At 40.0% G+C, this 21,086-nt stretch overlaps 1 pseudogene; it reads left to right on the plus strand.

Annotated features, from left to right (window-relative positions):
- The first annotated feature begins 5,946 nt into the window (after positions 1-5,946).
- LOC137235180 (uncharacterized) lies at positions 5,947-17,857 on the plus strand (annotated as a pseudogene).
- The last annotated feature ends 3,229 nt before the right edge of the window (positions 17,858-21,086 follow it).

Genomic DNA, 21,086 nt, shown 5'->3' on the forward strand with positions numbered 1-21,086 from the left:
GAAGTATGGTTCCTTCGGCAAAGTTTCTTATTTTGATCCCTAGAATATGATTTTCACAGATCAATGGGCGATTTTTTTGCCTCCCCATAAATCGACCCGGCCTATTATACAATAAAAGAATAGGAAGGGTAAAAATAATGTACAAATGTAATTCATCTTGTATTAAAATGAACAGTGATCGTAACAAAGTTTCAAAATTTGTTCCAAACTCGCTGTGACGAACATAAATAGTTGATAAATGATAATTTTTGCATGCAAGATTAGGAGCTTTTAGGCCGTTAAATAAAAGGCAAAAATTAAATTTTCTTTTACCCTCCTACGCGTTTCGACGCTTTTCTGATTCCTATATTGCCCACTTATTTTTCGTTTCGGATTCTTAAATTATGAGCGCCGTGAGCCTGTTTGTTTGGGTAAATATGTGTCCCTTATAAATATTCTCTTACAGTTCTGGAGTTTAATATGGTTCAAAAGCTTCAAAAATGCTATCACCTTAGAGTCTTTTATGACTCCGATTTGATGAAATTATAAACAAACGAAAAATATTAGAATTAGTAAACTAGGCAGCTCCGGAAAAAAACTCTGAAATTTTTCTGCGACAATTTATTCTAAATAAATAATTAACTCAACTAATACTTATTTCATTTCTATCTTATCCTCATGTGAGTTTTATCACATTCTCCCCTATGTTTTCCGCTTCGGATATATGTCAAAAATTCTTCCTAAAAGCCCTGAAGTAGTGTCATTAAAAGGCTCAAAATTAGCAGTATATGACGCCAATAAGGCTCATATATGATATCGGAAGAAGGTCTGTATAAGACTTATGTTAGAGGCAAAATATAAGCATATAGCATTCGCTTCAGGTTCCTAAATGAGTTCATAACGAGTGCAAACGATCCAAAGTTTGGACTCCTTTCAGACTAATTGTTGACTCCGAGTGTTTGCTGGGTTGTTTGTTTAAAATAAAAACGAAATGTTTTTAATTTCAAATGGCGTATAAATTTAATTGCTGAATTGTAATTCCAAGCAGCCTCGATTCAAACGATTTTTAAATACGCAAAAAAAGATACAAAAAAGGAATATTCCGGATATTTTCCCGATATTTACCCATAAAAATGGTAAATACCCGGTAGAATCCCAACTCTAATGATAGTTCATCAAAAAAATGAGGATTTATATGGAAAAGAACATAGGTACTCACGACTTCCGTGACATATATAAATTCTACAAATTCTGCACGTGCTCGAGGGTTTTTTGTCAGCATATAATAAAAAAATTTTGGCCAAGTATGTAATAAGTTGGATATGAAAAATAACTATTCCTGGGATTACTTGTTTTATTGCAAATGTTTTGGTATGAGTGAGTCACAACCACGGTTGCCACAGCATGTTTTTTTTTTTGACCAAAAATGGCAATATTCAAAAGCTGACCGGTATGGTCAGTCATGTCGAGGAGATATTTTTCTTTTGGCCACCTAGTGAAAAATCCTTAAAAAATGCCCTGTTGGACAACCAATTAAAAGCGTTCTGGGAGATAGAAAATGTTCCCAAAAATAAAATGCTTAATGAAGAAAAAAGGTATTGTGAACAGTTATTTAAGGAAACGGCAAAACGTGATGAAAATGGGAGGTATACAGTTTCGCTACCATTCAGGCAGGATTACCCTGAGAATATTAAATTAGGACCGTCCCTAAAGCGCACATGTTCACAATTCTTCATAAATGAGGGGCGATTACTGAAAAACCAAGATTTAGGGAAAGAGTATGTTCGGGTGTTGTCAGAATACGAAACACTCGGACATATGAGAAAAATCAAGAATAATATACCTTCCGACGATTCGGATAATTATTTCCTGCCCCACCACGCCGTTGTAAAGGCGGAAAGTACCACTACCAGGGTGCGCGTCGTCTTGAACGCGTCAAGTCCGACGGCAAATGGCATTAGTCTAAACGACATACTCCACCAAGGTCCAGTACTCCAAGCAGACTTGCCCATTTTAATTCTACGTTGGAGACTGTACCGCTTTGTCTTTAATAGATACATAGAAAAGATGTATAGGCAAATTTGGGTGACCGATAATCACGCCAAATTTCAAAGAATTGTCCATCGAACATCCCCCAACGAACCCATCAGTCTTTACGAACTAAAGACTGTCACATTTGGTGTAAACTGCGCCCCCTACCTCGTCACTTCTACAATTGGCTGATAATGTAGAAAATACCCACCCAATAGCATCGGGTATATTACGCGAAAGTATGTATGTCGACGACGTTTTATCTGGAGGACATACAATAGCGTCAACTATCAGAGCAAGAAACGAGATTCGCGAAGCATTACACTCAGCTGGCTTTCCATTGCGCAAGTGGACATCAAATTGTGAGGAAATCCTTCAGGACATCCCCAAAACGGATCTGCTCAGCGACGACTTCCTAGCGTTTGAAGAGGCTAGCTCGGTGAAGGCAATCGGAATACGATGGAACGCGCATTCAGACATGTTTTACTTCACCGCAGGAGTTTTAGAGAATGGCGAGAACATCACCAAACGCGTAATCCTATCCGCTATAGCCAAACTTTTCGACCCTTTAGGCTGGCTTGCACCAATGGTCATAGTGGCAAAAATACTAATGCAGAATATCTGGTTAGAGGTCACCGGGTGGGACGAACCTGTGTCCCCAACTACCTTAGAACGGTGGGAAAATTTCACTCTTTACTATAGCGAAATAGATAACATTTTGATACCGCGGTGGGTAAATTTTTCACCGGAAGACGACATAGAAATCCACGGATTCTGTGACGCTTCCGAGAAAGCATATGCGGCAGCGATATACATGCTCGTGAAAAGAGACGATCAGGTTTTCATACACTTACTTTTAGCGAAAACCAGAGTAGCTCCAGTTAAAACCATCTCGCTACCACGTTTAGAACTCTGCGGCGCCGTACTGCTAGCAGAAATCATGGAATCAATATTCCGAAACATTCATTTGGGACCAGCAAAAGTTCACCTCTGGACGGATTCAATCATCGTACTCGCATGGATAAAGCCGCCCTGTTCCTGGTCAACCTTCGTCGCACACCGAATCACTAAGATCATCGATCGGTCGGTAGCAAGGACTGGCTTCACGTGGACTCGGAATCTAATCCAGCGGATCTAGGAAGCAGAGGACTACTTGCATCAGAGTTGGTCAACAATTCGTTGTGGTGGCAGAGACCTTCTTGGCTGCAAGAAGACAATTCCCACTGGCCAGCACAACAGACCGAATACAAAACGTCCGTTGAGGAGAAGAGGGCACAATCATATGCCACGACAAGGGTAGATCATATAGACATTCTTGACCGATTTTCAGATTTACCACGAGCTTTAAAAGTCCTGTCTTATGTTAGGAGATTCTATGAAAGAACGCATCCTAAAACTAAAGCCGTGTTCCAAGAAAAGTCGTGCATAATCTCAGCCGATAAGATTAAGGCAACGATTCAAGCATTAATACGAGTTTGCCAGAAACAATTTTACGGTACAGAATATTTAAAATTAAAAAATAGGGAACCTATTGATCGGAAGAGTGAAATCCTGTCACTCAACCCATACATCGACAAAGATGGTATTATCAGAACAGGAGGGCGTTTAGGGGCTTCAAAAGACATGTCATATAACGAGCGGCATCCGATCATCTTGCCTTACAGTTGCAGGCTGTCTCGCCTTGCAGTCATGATGAATCATCATGATTCCCTTCATGGCGAGAACCAGCTCATGCTCCGCCTTATTCGATTCCAAATGTCAAGACAATGATCAGAGCCATCATCCACAATTGCAAAACCTGCATTATTCACAGGAAGCAGGCGCAGTCGCAACTTATGGGTACCCTTCCCTGCGAACGTACTACCTTTACCCGCGCGTTCACCAATACCGGGGTAGGTTTCGCGGGGCCTTTCGACATCAAAAGCTACCGCGGTAGAGGATGTCGAATATCAAAAGGCTACGTATGCCTTTTTGTCTGTTTCTCCACTAAGGCCATCCACTTAGAAGCCACTAGTGACCTTAGTACTCCATGCTTCCTCGCAGCCTTTTCGCGTTTTATCGCGAGAAGAGGATGTCCGAAAAACATCTACTCCGACAATGGTACAAACTTTGTCGGAGCGTCAAGATCTTTACGATCCGAAGTTAAAGCCTTCCTGGCAGAAAGCCGAGACAAGACAGTCTCCAAGTACAGCCAACAAGGATTAACTTGGCATTTTATTCCCGCCGCCGCTCCACATATGTCCGGCCTGTGGGAAGCGGGAGTGAAGAGCTTCAAAAGACACTTCAAAAAGGTCGCGTCTCTCCATAAGTATACTATGGAGGAGTTCCAAACACTTTTGTGCGTGCCTCAATTCGCGCCCTCTTAGTCCAGAGTCAAATGACCCAACGGATCTGGAACCACTAACCCCAGAACATTTCCTAACCGGCAGCCACCTGCTGGCTCCACCAGAACCAGATTCCTGTGAGAGCTCTGCCTCGATGATCAATCGATGGCAGAAACTCAAAGCCGTCCATCACACTTTCTGCAAACGATGGAAGGTGGAATATCTATCCGAACTTCAAAAACGAGTGAAGTGGAAGCATCCCAAAGAAAATATAAAAGTGGGAGATCTCGCTGTCCTCAAAGAGGACAACTTATCTCTCATCGAATGGAGGTTAGGTCGAGTCGTCAATGTACACCCCGGCGAAGATAACCGAGTCCGCGTAGTTGACCTCATAACAGAGAAGGGTCAAGTCAGACGACCTTTGGTCAAACTGATCCTTCTTCCAACGGAGGAGATGGATTGCGAGAAGGCCAAGAGCTCCTCATAACAATCCCTCCGTTTCTCTCCCTCCTTTCCGAACTCCACCTCCCTATCGATAATCCACCAAAAACCCAGCCCTCGTTCACCCGAAACGAGGCCAACCAATAACCTACCGCAGATCCGATATCTGCCCGCGGCCTATTTTATTTCCAATTTTTAAGAAGCAACCCCAACTCACTCGTTATCCCAGAATGAAGACACGAGGACAGAAGGGCGAACCGATCTGCCAGAGAATCTATTTATATTTTTAAATTTCAAAAAAATCAAACCCACAATTCACCCGCTCACCCCGAGCGAGGACACCAAATCACACCCAACTCACTCGCTCACCCCGAGCGAGGACACCAGAAACCTACCTCAGACCCACGGTCTGCCACCGAACATACGCACTCGGCCAAAGGCACGAGGCTAAAGGTTACCTAAGTCTCAAATCTCAAAGGAACATTTGTTCCATACGATGATACGAACATTGTTTGAAATCAAATACAACCCTTTCTAATATGCACAGACGTCGGTTTTCAGTATTATCTTTTTATAATACAATGAAGAAAGACGTTGCCTCTCGCAGAATGGTGGAAACGGAGTAGTGAAAAATGGCTGACGGATTTAACTACAATTTCGGGTGCAAATATTTAAGTTTAATCGAATAATTATTAATTTAAAATAACTTAGTTATAGTTGGGTCGTCAATAGGGCTTAGCTCTTTAAGTTTTAATGAAATTTTAAGTGAATATTCACTAAATGATAAAGTTGCGGAACAATAGCCTTGAGCAGATAAAAATGAATAACAACTCTCCCTACGGGGTGAATGTCCATGCAGACAATACGTCTGTTCAAAATCATGCACACCCTAGACACTCAGGAAATCCATCACATAATACTACCATGACCCCAACTATAAGTAGTTTCTTCAATCCACATACTTCAGCAATCCCGCTGTCTGCGCAAGTTCAACTTCAGACGATCAGAACGTGTGGAAACACTGGCACACATGTTGATACGTATCTTTCCCCAATCTCCGCACCTGGAGTTTCAGCGTTTTACGATCCAAATCAAGTCCAATTGACTAGCGCTTTGAAAAAAAACTTTTTACCGTACAGCCATTGCTGGTTTACAATCATCTGCACCGATATATTACAGCACCGTTGGAGCGAATGTCCCTCCTTCCATGTCAACAACGCCAGTTCATCAAAATCCACAGCAACATATATATAATCTTACAAAAGAGGTTGATCCTACAACTCAAGATGACATTATACAACTTCCTCAATTTTACCATGCACCATATCAAACCCCTTCTTATACACAGCAGTTATCAACATTATTACCGACTCATTTCACACAACATTTTCCTGCTTCATCAGGACCAACAGGACCAATGCAGATAACGCATGATGATGTCCAACCACAACATCAATTTTTCATGTCATTGGCAAATGACCATGTGAGTAGTGCAGCGGAAATATTGTCTAATACTGTTAATGAGGGTACAGCTGTTACTGATGCAACAACTACTACATCAACAATGGTTTCCTCACCAGCTCCGACAACCACATCAAACTCTCATCTCGTATTAGATCGCATACATATCTGTATAAATAATCATTATAGTGATTCCTTAGCAACGCATAATAGCTTACCACCAAAAGCTTTAGATTCAAATGCAAACTCTGCAATTCCCTCTGCTGCTCATACGTTTTCATCAGCTACTCATGCGCCACAGCAACCTTCACCAATAATACCCGCCATTCATTATAAAGTAGTACTAGATCCAGCTGTTAGTAGTGGAATTCAAGCCGACTATTACATCACTAACGGCGCCACTTTGGTAGTCGATGAACCAGATTCGACAACAGCGACTCCGTACACACCACCTACTACTCCAAAAAATAGTTCACCACCACCATCGCAAACATCCCCAGCACAGGAAACCCAAGAATGTTCAACAAATAAAGCTATAACCGAAAGCACGGCAGCGGCTGAGTTTATTTTTTCTTTGGGTGAAGATGTTTTTATACGCAAAGACGATGCCCGTCAGTACCTTGGTACAGTAATCGGTAGTAGCGCTGGTACCGAAAGAAATAGCATAAATAAATTCCAGTATTTGTGACGTTTTGATGCTAATTCAGATTTATGGTGTGGTGTTGATCAAATGAGACGATTGGGAAGTAGTAGTGGCAATGGAAATTCACACATGTGTTGTAGCTTGTAAGCGCACTCAATTAGAGGACGTTATTGGAATATGTGATGACTGCCGTCGTGGATATCACCGCAGCTGATGTAGTAAGCCTATGAAAACTCCAATACCAAACACAGACAGTCCGATAATCGGTAAACTATTATCATCTTACAACAACAGTTACACAAGCTATGGAGATATTGTGAAGAGCCCACCCCTATCACCTAAACCTAAAACTTCTTTGGATGTTTGCGAATTCCATACTGATAACGAAATATTTACATCAGATGACGAAGTCCCGAATACTAGTAATAGTATGAGACCGAAATCAGCTAAAAAACAGATCAACTCTGAGCGAATTATGTCTGAAAAAATATTGGATTCAGATGATGAGAACGCAAATGATGCAAATATCGTGAATAAAGTTATTCAGATGTCTAAAAAAGAAAATGTAAAACTACAAGATATTTCGCCGAATGTTCCGCCATTCAGTGGCGTCGCAATGTCCAACAAACATAGAAGATGATGAAAGTGGGTCTGATCATCAACCTCCTACTGTAGCTATTAGCATTGTTGAATCGAATATAACTGAACCTGTTTACATAAACAAAGCACCATCTATATCCACAGGGCGCACAAGTCGTAAACGTAAAGCATTCACTCTATGAAATACATATAAGAAGGAAGCTGCTGAAGCGGCTTGGAAACAATATGACAGTATCCGAATTTGCGACTCTTAATCTGATGAAAACTCTTCAAGTAGCCGTGGTACAACCTTGGATGTAATCATACCGGCGCCAAAGAATTTTCTAGGCCTTAATAATCCCTTTGGAATAATGTCTCCACCACAAGACTGTTATCAATGGTCCAGCAGTATCCATGCTTTTATAACAAATGTAATGTAGATTATCGCAGTAAAGAAAAATGTGGTGAAGCGTTACAGCAAATGGCAATATGGTTGATGTCACAACTATGCAGATATCAAAGCGAATATCACAGTTACGTTCCGATTATCCTAAGCAAAAGCAAGAACGTCTATTTTGTGAACAAAACAATAAAGAATTCAGGCCTAGTTACACCTTTTATGAACAAATGCTGTTTATGGATGCAAATATAGCGCCATTCAAATGTGAATTTTGCCCAGTTATTGTCCATTCGCCACCTTAACTTGATGTACATCTTCATACTCATCGGCCCGAAAGTGATAGTTACCAATGCGATATATGCGATCTTACCCTTTTAGACGTTGATCCATTAAATCAACATAAAACCACTTTTACCAGCAAATGAGGACGTAAAATATTGGTGTGATTTATGTACAGCAAGCTTTCATACTAAAGAAGTTAATGATGAGCATATGCGTCGCCATAACGATGAACTTTTATTACCTTCTCTGGCTAGTAAGCCCCCAACACCATGGCAGAAGTAGTAGAAAATGAAAATGGGTCAGAAAAGTTAGTAAATCTACCATTGCGGTAAGGTCCGTGCACTGACTGTCCATATACTCCCTGCAAAAATCGTGTGACCAAAAACGCACACAGCCACACGAATTTTTGACAGGGGTGACGATTTGGAATGAAAAATTGTGCAAATGAAATAGCATGCTGACAAATTTTGCTTTCCCACAATGTATCGTGCTCTCTCGGACCTATTATTTTCATAGGGATAGCAAAATACGTCATTTTTGCGTGCAAAAAAAATCGCCATTTCTAATTCTGCAGAAAAGTGGAAAATTTTTTCAATTTGTGTGATTTACATTTTGCAGAAATTAATATACGCATTCTTTAATATTTTTTGGTCTACTAAAGTGTGTTTTAGCAAAAAAAACTCATATCAATGTGTGCATGTTTATAAAGAAAGAAAGTGAAATATGTAATTGCATAGTATAAATAATCGTGAGCAATTCTAATGCAGAATAGTAAATTTTGATTTCCACATACATACAAGAAAAAAATTCTTGTTACCATTAAGATTTATTATCCAAAATTGAAAAAAAAAAGATTAGACAATTCGGTGTAGAAAAACGGCTATGTGTGCAATAAAATAGCCTCTTTTGTTGAGATACCCCTCTATGGTCTGCATTAATTATTGTGACGCAGGTGTGTTTGCAGCAGCAAAGTGAACCCAAACAATGTAGGTCGTGGTGGTTGTTGTTCGTGGTCCGCATCAACTGGACCAGGTGGGGCAATGACGCCACATCCAGTTATACCAAGGTATATACCACAACAGCAACCGGGTAATGCAAGGCCACGATAGCAGCAGCAACAACCTCCCAAGGCTGGCTATCATCGTTGATTTATAAAAAAACAGTGTTGTGCATCTTTAATGCTTAAATATTTCCTCTGTTGAAACAGTTTCCACGATTCACTGTTCAACGAAAGCAGCAGCCAGCGTATGCCACCACCGAACAGCTGATAACAAAAACTTGGATGCACAGCAGTTTAAAGCCAAAATGGAAGTTGAGGAAATATCTGAAAATAAGGTAAATATATGTTTCGCGTTATTAACAAAATCGCCCTAAATTTTATGAATTAACAGATCGCTACGAACGGCAAAGCACCCAAACGTGTGATCAAAGAAAGCACTACAGAAATTATTGCCGGCGGGGCCGTATTCTACAATCCAGTACAAGAATTTAATCGTGATTTAAGTATTTCAGTACTTAATGTATACTGAAAGCGGTTGATAAGAGAGTGGGAAGCGGCGGCGCATAAAAATCCACAAAATACAAAGGAAAGCAAGCAATGCTAATGACAAGAAACCATACACGGCTGGTGGTGTAAAATACGACGATGGACTGCGAATATTGGAAGCGCTTGCTGCAACAGGTTTACGTAGCATAAGTTATGCAAAAGAAGTAGCAGTCGTGCGTTAAATTGTTGCAAATGATCTATCTAAGGTGGCAGTAGATTCCATTAGCGTAAATATGCGACACAATGGAGTGGAACATTTAATTGTGCCAAGCGAAGGGGATGCAATGTAGGTTTGATATACGAATCAATAGCTAGTGATTTAACTGTAATAATCAATCATAAAATTCGCAATAGGACCCTCATGTACCTTTCAACTTCATATGAGAAGAGTTTCGATGTTATAGACCTAAAACCCTATGATTGTCCGAATCGCTTTCTGGATGGCGCTATACAATCACTGACGAGTTGCCTGTCGTAAGAGGCGACTAAAATACCAGATTCAAGGGGCTGTGTAGCGCAACCTTTCAGGTTGCCAGCGCAATATATAGCTTCTCCAAACCCAATTGTCAACCTCACCTATCCGCGGCGAATCCTGTTTCACTAACAGACGAGGCTCTGGCGACCCCAACTTGGGGGTAGGGAGGGAGGGAATGGCCTGAAGGTTTAATGTGGCCACATAAATCGTTCCCGAGATGGTCGGGCTAGCACCTTAATGGTGCTATGGTACCGGATATGTATCCGGCAAAGGACCATCACATCGATAACACTCCCCAAAGCCTTCGGGGAGCAACCTTATCGCTACAACAACAACAACAACAGTTGGGGTTCATTACTTGTAACTGCGAATGATATGGCTGTGCTGGCAGGCAATACGCCTGAAGCCTGCAATGCCAAATATAGTTCTGTGCCTTTGCGTATGAAATGCTGCCATGAGATGGGATTGCGTATACTATTGCATTGCATTGAAACGCACTCTAATCGTTATGGAAAATATATTGAGCCACTTTTGAGCATTTCTGCCAATTTTTATATACGCGTATTTGTGCGTATACATAGTAGTCAAGCGAAGTGTAAATATAGCATGAGGTTGGTATACAGCATTTTGGCCTTTTACCACAATCCAATTACTTACCATATCTTTATATTATGAACACAGCAAACAATGAATGGTATTTCAATGCACTGGTTGTGATACCTATACGCTACAGCCTATGGGTATTGTAAAAAGCAAGATCTCAGATAAAGGCAATGCGGAAGAAAAATTCGGTATACCAACTGGACCAAATGTTAATACAAATTGTGCGCATTGCGGTGATAAACATCATTTATGTTTCAACTATCCCACTTAAGTATTTAAACTCGAATAAATCAAATTTTTTCCTTCTTACTTAATTGGTGCTTAACCGTTTAAACGGTTATGTCCGTTCAAAAAGGCGCGTCAGTCGCTTTTTCAGAGGGTTAACTGGCACCAATTGTTCACACCAAATTGTTTCTTATATTCCCAAATATAGATGGGCGGTCCACTTTGGTCGGATCCCATACATGATCCAACGTTTGTTGAATAATTGTTACAAATCATAGAAGAAAAACCGCTAAGTGATTTGGACACAACGTCGTTTAAAAGGTGTGTTATCGGCGGTATACCTGAACTTGTATTGGGTACATGAGTTTTTATGTAAAAAATATTCATCATATCCAACATCAATACCTCGCATTCAATTGTGGACGCTGTACGCACTAAATTGGGTTCACGTAATATGGACAAGCATATTGTTGATTCCAGTGGTAAGGCCACAATTTCAAATGATTGGGCAACCATGAAGAAACTCTTGGATAAAATAATAACACAACGTAGCGTGCTCAAGTGGTATAAGCTTATCTGGAAAAGATATTTCGTAACGAAAACCCTGGAAGATTACCGCGCCTTGTCTGCTGTGGTTCAACAAAATATAACTTGGATGTTTGTTGCTCTTTTTCAATTTTCCTGAATACAAATGTCTGGATTGGAAAAATTTCAAGCAAATAAAGCTTGGCGTGCAAAAGTCAAGAAATTACTTGTCATGCAACGGTAAATGCTTATAAATATATCATTAAAATTGCATGCTGGTTTATGATGAGCCATTCGAGTGAGCATGGAGATGGATGTTTTAAATACTGTAGAGTAAATTGGCTTACTATATAAGAATTTTTTTTCCAAATCTTTGACTAAAAAGTAGCTACTAGCTTGTAGAACTTTATTACTTTACTTTTAAAAATATAAATCACTTTAGCATGGTAATATATACCTATTATTAAAAATTAATACAAACAATATCTTCAACATTTTTTTCTCGATTCACGAACACATTTAGAAAGGCTACAACGCCTGCTAAAGAGCCGGTATCTTGCCAACGCATTAGCTTGGATTTAGAGGAGGATCTACAAACTTTGCTAGAAGCACGCGCAGCTCCTCATGTAGCGAATGTGGATCAACACGAAAGTAACGTTGCTGTTAGCGGAAATGCAATGAACAAACCCTTTGAAATGGATGATGAAAATAAATCCAACAATGCAAACACTATAAAGAGGATTCCTTATAATTTTTCAACTAAGGCATCTTGTGACGAAACTATATTCGTTTTATGGCTTTGGAAAAAATGTGTGATAAAACAGCATCCGATCCTGACAGCACACTATTTAAGTACATACATAGCGAGAACAAGGATATGGTTAAAGAAGATGCTAAAAAGCGCAGCGCCGATGGAAACTATTTTAAAATCCCTTGTAAACAAGGTAAGTGAATATACAACATATTGAAAGTTGATAAGATTGCGTGGTATAAATTTAATAATATAATCTTAGAACTACAAGAAATAGATGAAGAAGCACAATCACTGCAACGTCTATTGCATGACTTATGCGTACAGGAGCAGCATCAATTGGATAATGAAACTCCTTTAAAAAGTATTAATGTAACACTACTAGAAGATATTGAAGCGCCATCTAAAATGTGGGACTCCACAATAGTGGGCGATACCACTTTACAAACTTCACCTTTGAAAATGGTGAGACTTCTCAGACCATCTACTATACTAGAGGAAAATTGCGAAGATCAGTCTGATAGTTCTTTGGGTGGTGATGATGCATCATCACACATAAGCTTTCAAAGCGCTCAAAAATGCAGTGAAACTTCAGCGACAACAAGCTTTTAAAAAAAAAGCTTTACCTACGCTCTAAATCTACGCCGTCATATACGCACTCATACCGATGGAAAACCATACAAATGCGAATACTGCGAATGCACCTTTGCTGTAAGCGGTCCAGTGCTGTCGCATTTACGTACACATCTGGGCAAAAATATTCATAGATGTGAGTTTTGCCCATCAACTTTTCCTCACTTTACGGAGTTACGTACGCATTTAACTACGCACAAAGACGAAGATCCAGAAACGCGGGAGCGAAATATGACAGCCTTAAAGGAGGAGGAGGCTAAATTAAAGCAAAATTTGGCCACTAAAATTCAGCAGCCGCCAAAACCCAAACGAAAATATACGTGCAATTTCTGCAACAAGGGTAAAGGTTTATAAGACTGTGATTGTAAATGATATTCATTTTACTGATCGTTAATTCACAGATTTTACAACTTCATCTAAGCTAAAGCGCCATATACGTATGCATACCGACGAGCGACCATACTCGTGCTCAGAGTGTGGGAAATCATTCTCATTGAAATCGTAAGAATATACAATAGGGTTCAGAGTTTGAACGGCCGGCAGTTAAAAATGGATTTATTTTAAAAGTTAATAAAAAACTTATATCTAAACATATCCGTAAAACGAAAGGCACAAAAACAAAAGCTCAGTAAAAATGGGACAACTAAATGATACCTTATATCCATATCGCCTGCTGATTGGAATATCACCCGGTTGTTGTTGTAGCAGTTAGGTGGGGCGCATCTCTGCTACAACAATATCACCCGGTCTCGGGTGCCGTTTCGAAAAGCACCTTTCTCAGAAAACATTTGAATAACCCCGTATATTAGAAAAGCCCTATCACAGAATTCGGTTGAAGAATGCCCTAAGTCAGATTTGGCTTCAAAAATGACCGATCTGAGCTCAAATACAACACATTTTGACAATAGCTGTAGTGTTTATGAAACAAATTCTAAGATAGGGCGTTCTTCAAACGAATTCTGAGAAAGGAAGTTTTTGGAACGGCAGCCGAGATTTGGTGATATTCCACTCAGCAGCCGATATGAATATATGGTAAGTCTCATTTTTACCGACCTTTCCTTTCCTCTCTAAAAATGTGCTTAACAAAACTTTTTTCTTGTAATGCACTCTTAAAATGAATCCATAAGCACTGTAACGTTAACAACTTTTTCATACTTTTTTTTTTTAGTTGTATTGAGAGTGGCGATTTTAATATTAGAACGGCTAATTTAGACAATTAAAATAACAAAAATTACTACAAAGCCAAATTTTAGTGAGGACCTCTAGTTTACCATAAAAATATTAAAATTAAAAGTCCCCATCTATCCTATTCGAGCTAAAAAAAAATAACTCGAGGTCAAAGGTCATTGCCTTAATAGCACCGCAGAAAAATTCCTCCAATTCTTTTCTCCTAGAGAGAACAATAATTGGGGAATAGGAATTTCGAATCTTCGAAATCAGCTGATTTGCCAATTGAAATTTTGTTTCGCATTTCTATTTTTGTTAACAAATTAAAAGTTTAGTTATTGTTGCGAATTTGTTTAAAATGGAGAAAAAAAATATAAGCAAAGCAACAGGGAGCAACAAACGAATGATGCAACCATCTTTCACACGTTGTTATTGTAGCAGTGCTTCGCCCCATCCAATAGGTGCGACCGATCAGAAATTATCATCAATATCCTCTAACGGGAGTCCAAGGAAATTTGCTGTTTCGACAGGGGGGACCATAATGAAAGGGGTGTTAGAGGCGTTGGTTCCACATTACAATTAAAGAGATGGTTGGTGTTATGTGGGGACACATTGCAAGCGGGGCATACATTTTGTATGTCGGGATTGATTCTGGATAGGTAAGAGTTTAACCTGTTACAGTATCCAGAACGAAGTTGAGCTAGAGTGACTCGCTTTTCTCTGGGGAGTATGCGTTCCTCTTCCGCGAGGTTTGGATACTTTTCTTTGAGTACTGGATTCACCGGGCAATTCCTAGCATAAAGGTCCGACGCTTGTTTATGGAGTTCACCAAGGACCTGCTTGTGTTTTTTCGCTTCATACGGCTGGGTTCTCAGAAGCCGTATTTCCTCAAAATGCTTACGGAGATGACTCCTTAGGCTCCTAGGCGGTGCTGGTTGACCAATCAGATGTCTGTTGGGATGCTCAGGTTTCTGGGTATTCAACAGGAACTGTTTGGTCAGCATCTCATTTCTCTCCCTGATGGGGAGTATTCTCGCCTCATTATGCAGAAGGTGTTCTGGGGACATAAGAAGACAGCCCGTGGCAATTCTGAGAGCAGTATTTTGGCAGGCCTGTAGCTTCTTCCAGTGGGTAATTTTTAGGCTTGGCGACCATATGGGTGACGCATAGCACATAATCGGCTGGATAATTGCTTTGTGTGTAGTCATGAGCGTTTCTTTATCCTTTCCCCAGGTACTGCCAGCGAGGGATTTGAGGATTGTAGGAGGAATGTAGATCCTGATGAAAGTCACACCCAAAATTTTAAGGTGTAAGACAGTCGGTAGGGTAATGTCATATGGTCGACATTTGGCGCGGCCATGTTTTAAATAAGATCACCGATGATTTGGTTGGTTACAATATCAGGTTTCGCGAGGCGACAAAACTGGAGAGATTGGGGAGATAGCTGTTTATTTTATTACAAAGCTCATCGGTGTAGGAAACAATAGCATAGGTGTAGAAGCAATAGTGACTCCTTCTGGTGGTAAAGGTAGCTATTGATATGTGGAAGTTAAACAGAAATTTGATGAATATGAGTTTTTTTTAAGTTATTGCAAAAAAGCGTTGAGGATTTTTAATATATTACGAGGTACCTTCGTACATGTTTCTAAGAATGAAGAATGAGACCTATTCAAACTTCGCTATACTTTAACATACGATACTTTACCCCATTTTAACACAACTATCATTTATTGATTTTATTAAATTTTATAAAATGTTTCTTCCTCCACAGTTCCATTTCCGTATTGGATGGTAAATATGGCTTTCGCATTTTCTCCATCAATAACTGACAAGGTGGAAAAAATCTGTGCGTGTAAATCGCAACATACCTTGGTCGAGCGTTTCTTTAATAGCTCTCTAGTGGTGATGGTGACAACAGAGAAACCCAACTGTTTACAAATGTTACAATATATCAATTGCGTCTACGGCTCAAATACCCACAGTATATGAATGAATCGAACGCACCTAATTGTCTGCCTAACGGATAGTATACATATTCATCAAATCGAAAATATTGCATCAAACGAACTGGGTCTGAATACTGAAACAGTACACATATTCAAAATCGATGAGGAGGCTGTGATGATGGTATAGGGTGAGTTGTTGAATAACATACGAAAACCACTTTAACCCATTTATATATTTGCATTACAGCTAAAGCTTTACAAACAGCAAAATTTGCTGGCGCCAAGCAATTGGAAAAGGCAGTGAAGCATTCATCACACTGTACGGATGGTGTAAAGTTAGAAACTGCTGTTGTAACAGCTGCCACCGACACAACGGTCATCTCTACTTCGCCGAGTAACGGCTCGTCCGACTATCTATCGAAGACAGTATAATCATATATTTTGCCAACACAGGTTAGCGATGTGCTTGCACAGGAAAAGATTTCAATTGGAAAACAAAAACCAATTAAGAGAGTTTATGTTATTATTAAAGTACTTACTTTTCTTTATATCAATTGTATTAATTTAAGTTGCAATATCACGTACATATATAATAAGGGATGTGATACGATTGCTGTCGGAATTAGATTTGAAACCAATCAATACTCCTGCTATGGGTTGCAGAATTATTGCTTGAATGATTAGATTTAGAACAATAATAAGTCTGACTCAATTACTAGTCGTACATTTTTAAGTTCATCAATTACGACAGTAATCGGATTCCACGACACCTTTGAATATTCTTGATCTGAAAAAAAAAGAGTAAATCTAATCTGAATTTCTAATTAGCTTTAAGTTGTAGATTTAAATTGATTCAAATAATTGGAGTTTTTTCTAAAGCTTAAAATTATTTTCTGTTCGCTTGGAAAATATTTCAATTGGAAAACGAAAACCAATTAAGCGAGTTTATTTATTATTAAAATACTTACTTTTCTTTATATGAACTGTATTAATTTAAGTTAAAATTTCGTGTTCATATATAATAAGGGATGTCGTGATACGATTGCTGTTGGAATTAGATTTGAAACCAATCAATACTTCTGCTAAGGGTTGCAGAATTATTGCTGGAATGATTAGATTTAGAACAATAATAAGTCTGACTCAATTACTAGTCCTACATTTTTAAATTCATATTTTACTTTATTACTTTCAAATTCAATTACGACAGCAATCGGATTTCACGACACCTTTGAATATTCCTTATCTGAAAAAAAAGAGTAAATCTAATCTGAATTTCTAATTAGCTTTTAGTTGTAGATTCAAATTGATTCAAATTATTGGAGTTTTTTCTAAAGCTTAAAATTATTTTCTGTTCGCTTGGAAAAGATTTCAATTGGAAAACGAAAACCAATCAAGCGAGTTTATTTATTATTAAAATACTTACTTTTCTTTATATGAACTGTATTAATTTAAGTTACAATTTCATGTGCATATATAATAAGGGATGTCGTGATATGATTGCTGTCGGAATTAGATTTGAAACCAATCAATACTCCTGCTAAGGGTTACAATAATAAGTCTGACTCAATTAATAGTCGTACATTTTTAAGTTCTTCAATTACAACAGCAATGGGATCCACGACACCTTTGAATATTCTTGATCTGAATTTCTACTAAGCTTTAAGTTGTAGATTATTCAAATAATTGGAGTTTTGTCTAAAGCTTAATATTATTTTTTTGCTCGCTTAGAAGAGTTTGGAAAACAAAAACCAATTAAGCGAGTTTATTTATTATTAAAGTTCTTCTGTTTTATATGAACTGGATTAATATAAGTTCCAATTTCATGTACATATATAATAATATTGAAAATAATAAATATTAAAAATTCAATTTTTTTGGTTCATATTTTATTCATATGGCTGCTCCAGGTAAAGTAAATCTGCAGGTAAAATTCACGTTATATGGCGGTTATATAAATGGTAAAACCGCAGTAAAATTGATTGTCAAATGGCTCGAAAATGTAGAGTGAAATGACCGAAAAATGACCGCCATTTGACGAGCATTGTGACGTGTGTGAGCAGCACAGTGCTATGCTCACATCCTATAAGTGGGAGCGGAATGCACGATCACATTAATAGGAACGAAACGGAAAATTTGGTCACAAAAGTTCATCACGCCCATGCAAACGTGACTATGAATATAACCGCTGCAGAAAGTCACAATGACCGTAAAATGACTAGTAAAATGACGTGGAGCGTTTTTGCAGGACTTATACCAACGTATGTACATATATTCCGAAGTTAAATGCACATTATATTAGGGATGCATAAAAACATGCAAACGGGTACCCAAAAACCCGTTTCCGGAAAAATCGGTACCGGAGCCAAATACCCTTCGGGAACCGTGTCGTTTTTTTAAAGGCCATCAATAAAACAGGACTACAAGCGCACTTGGGGAAAAGTTGAAGAAATAAGCGAAGGGCAATACAAAAAAAAGAAAAAACGATTTATTCTATAAATTTTTCTCTTCGTCCAAAATGAAGAATTTTTTCATTTTTTCTTTATATAGCATACAATTTCGCTGTCCAAACATTTTTTTTGTGGCGGGCAGGAATGTTGTTGGGTTTTAGTACCAACAACGCAAATAACAGCGACTCAGAAGAACCCACGCTATACACTTTCTACCCGGTTCGGTACCAGAATGTGCGAACCGAAAGTCGTAAATGCTAATTTTTCTACAGCACTAGTGTGCCCGTGGCTAATTAAAACGCTACCGGGTGACACGAAATAAACAAAATAAGGCACTAAAGCCCCAGGCACATAACGTGCGGGGAGAGAGGCCTTGCACATAATGCGCGCCAAATATGGATATTCTTTTTTTTATGCAGCGACAGATGTTTTTCCCCTTATGAACGCGCTAATAAAAGTTCGTTCCCAAAGCTCAATAATACAATTAGGGACCACTCGCCCTTGCATTTCGAGAATGACTCGACCCAGTCAAACATATTGCACTTCTTTCAGGAAAATGGGTCGTTTTGCCGCTTTGAAACGTAGTGCTGCCACGAACGCAGCGCGTTATTCGTCGGAATGCCGAGTGTGTCTTGAGCGACACCCTACGTAACCATTCGCGAAAGCTACTGCGGAAATTGTCTGGCGCCTGATCACCGCTCTAACGCATGCCCAAGCCAAGGGCGATGCAAACGGTGTGGAGAGAAGCACCACACGATGCTGCACATCGCCTCGATCGACGGAGAGGAGCAGCTATTACGAGAAGCCCGCTCCAAGCCATGGAGCGTCCAAGTGGAAGAGGTGCTAGATTCACCCCGAGAGCGGATAGACGACTCAATCTCTTTATATGCGTCGGACGCTGGAACGGAGACTGGACCTCTTCGTCCACCCCGAAACCGAGATGCCAGCCGAACCGGAGCGGAGACGCGGTCTCTTCGCCCGACCATACCGCTTACAGTCAAACCATTTCGACCACTTCTGCAGCACGAGAGGAAACGGCTCCAACAAGGGACAGCGACAGCACAGCGCCATACATATAACGGCCGAGCGGAGACCCGGTCTCTACGCCGGCAAACCAGGAACCCCCAACGGAAACGACATTCGCGCGACCGCAGAGCGGAGACAAGGCCTCTTCGCCTGCACCAACGACATCAGCCACAAGATCGCAGCCACGGATGCAAACCGCTGCAGCTCACCACAGTGTCCGCCTTCCGGTCAGGGCTCGTAGCCCCGCATTCAGCGGCCACCGCCACCATGATACCAACGGTAGCGATCACACCCACCGCGGTCGTGAAGTTAGAAGCTGGGGGGCGGCTACACCTCGTCCGTGCCTTAATCGACGGATGCTCCCCCACCACCGTGATCGCAGATGAGCTCGCCCGGGAGCTCCAACTCCCTACCAGCACCATTGGCGGGCAAGCAGGATGCCTACTACGCATACGAGGAAGACACGGTCAAAATAAACGAATTGCAACCCATGCGGCGGTTGTGTCCAATTTTCGGCGAATGGCCCCCACGACCAGCGTCGACAGCGCCATCGCATCCCTGTATGCACATCTCCGTTTAGCGGATCCACAATTTTATTCATCCGCCCCGATACGCCTCGTACTAGGGACAGACGTATATGCGGAAATAATGCTACCAGGGATTCTGCCACCACGTTTGCCCCTTTGCTAGCTCAGAGTACCATCTTCGGTTGGGTACTCTCGGGCACAACGAAGGCCTAATATCAAAATGTTCGGCAACGACCGAAATACATGAATTTTTACACTCTTTTACTTTGTTATTTTTATGGAATTTTTGGTGTACACAGTTGAAAAGGACTTGCATTGTGAATTCGTACCAGCGAAAAATCTTTCTATTCCTCCATTGCCATACCTACGTGTCAAATAATAGCTGACAGGGAGAACGGCTTTCGCGAATGGCCAGATAATAGAAGAAAGGTTTGTTTTTCTTTTGCTCGCCGTTATTAAATTGAAGTGCCATGAATTGCACATTTGTTTCAAATCAGCTTTCTTTTAAATTTGTTTACAGAAACTCAGACTACATATTAATATTAATTTCTAAAATCAAGTTTATAGATTAAAGTTGAGCCACCAGTTATGCAGGCATTTTAAAATATGTAAATAAATCAAATCTACAAAAAGGTTTGAAAACCACTGGTGAGGTAATGATCTAAGTAATCGAACAGCGATTGAGCAGGTGATCGTGGCTGTTTACTGTTGTGAACGCCTTTATCAAACATTCGCCACTTGTATGAATTCACAATGGAGGTATGCTTTTACACTCTTTTATCATCACAATCAGTTATTTTTTATTTAATTTTTCTTTATACAAAATCCTTTGTTTGTTCCTTTCCAATGAATTTGTAATAAACGGCAAGAAATATCAACACGTATATCTTCTTACTTCTGTTCGCAATCCCTAGCTCTAGGCAAACCTGGCTCAGGCCTTGAACCATAACGCGAAAGTGCCGAATGACCGAGGCATCAGCAACCAAGCTCGCACACTGCGCAAACCATCTTGCGTGTCGCCAAGCCGGCGGACTGACTGGCGTTATGTTAAGTTAGATATAATTAGCTATAAGTT

The sequence above is a fragment of the Eurosta solidaginis genome, chromosome X (assembly GCF_040869045.1).
Source record: "Eurosta solidaginis isolate ZX-2024a chromosome X, ASM4086904v1, whole genome shotgun sequence".
Taxonomy (NCBI): Eukaryota; Metazoa; Arthropoda; class Insecta; order Diptera; family Tephritidae; genus Eurosta; species Eurosta solidaginis.